Here is a 1580-nt window from a genome sequence, read left to right on the forward strand (position 1 = left end):
CTTGAGCCACCGCGCCCGGCCCTTGTTGTGGTTTCGATTTGCATTTCCCTAATGAAAAGAGACCTTGAGCATTTTTTCATATACCTATTTGCCACTTGTATGTCTTCTTTGGGGAAATGTTCATTCAAATCTTTTTTGAATGTGGTATGTGGTGTGTTTTTACTACTTTTTTTTAGGAGTTCCTTATATATTTTGGAGATTAATTCCTTATCAAATACATGGTTTGCAAGTATTTTCTCCCATTCTGTAGGTTGCTTTTTTATTCTGGTGATTGTATCCTTTGCTGTGCAAAAGCTTTTTAGTTTGATGTAATCCTAATTGTTCATTTTTGGAGTTTTTGCCTGTGCATCATCAATTGTGAAATAATTGCAACAATCAATGTCATGAAGCTTTTCCTGTATATTTTCTTCTAGGATTTTTATAGTTTCAGGTTTTATGTTGAAGTCTTTAATATGTTTTGATTTTATTTTAGTGTATAATATAAGATAAGGATGCAGTTTCATTCTTTTACAGGGGATATCCAGTTTTCCCGGCACCATTTGTTGAAGAGACTGTCTTTCACCTTTGTGTATTCTTGGCACTGTTGTTGAATATCAGTGGACTATATATGTATGGATTTATCTCAGGGATCTCTATTCTGTTCTATTGGTTTATATGTCTGTCTTTATGCCAGCACTATACTGTTTTAATTAGTGTAGCTTTGTAACATAGTTTGAAACCAGAAAGTGTGATGCCTCTAGCTTTGTTCTTCTCAAGACTGATTTGGCTATTTGTGGTCTTTTGTGGTTCCATATAAGGTTAGAATTGTTTTTTCTGTTTCTGTAAAACAAATGTCCTTGGGATTTTGATAGAAATTGCATTGGTTTTGGGTAGTATGGACATTTTAACTATATTAAGTCTTCCAATCTATAAACATGGTATGTCTTTCCCCTTTTTTGGTGTCTTGTTTAATTTCTTTCGTCAATATTTTGTTGTTTTCAGTGTACAAGTCTTCCACCTCCTTAGTTAAGTTTATTCCTAAGTATTTTATTCTTTTTTTGTGCAATTGTAAATGGGATTGTTTTTCTAATTTCCTTTTCAGATAGTTTATTGTTAGTGTATAGAAATGTAACTGATTTTTATATGTTGATCTTATATCCTGGAACTTTACTAAATTTATTTATTAGTTCTAACATTTTTTTAATGGAGTCTTTAGGGTTTTCTATATATAAGATCATTTGGGCCAGGTACAGTGGCTCATACCTGTAATCTCAACACTTTGGGAGGCTGAGGTGGATGGATCACTTGAGCACAGAAGTTTGAGACCAGCCTGAGCAACATGGCAAAACCACATCTCTACCAAAAATACAAAAATTAGCCTGGCGTGGTGGCACACTTGTGGTCCTAGTTATTCAGGAGGCTGAGGTGGCAGAGCAAGACCTGGTCTCAAAAATAAATAAATAAGATAATGTTATCTGCAAACAAAGATAGTTTTACTTCTTCTTCCCCCCTCCACCCCCCAATTTGGATGCCCTTTCTTTTCTCTTTCTTTCTTTCTCTCTCTTCCTTTCTTTCTTTTTTCTTTCTTTTCTTTCTTCTCT

Source organism: Colobus angolensis, unplaced genomic scaffold, assembly GCF_000951035.1.
Source record: "Colobus angolensis palliatus isolate OR3802 unplaced genomic scaffold, Cang.pa_1.0 Scaffold4, whole genome shotgun sequence".
In the NCBI taxonomy this organism is placed as follows: domain Eukaryota; kingdom Metazoa; phylum Chordata; class Mammalia; order Primates; family Cercopithecidae; genus Colobus; species Colobus angolensis.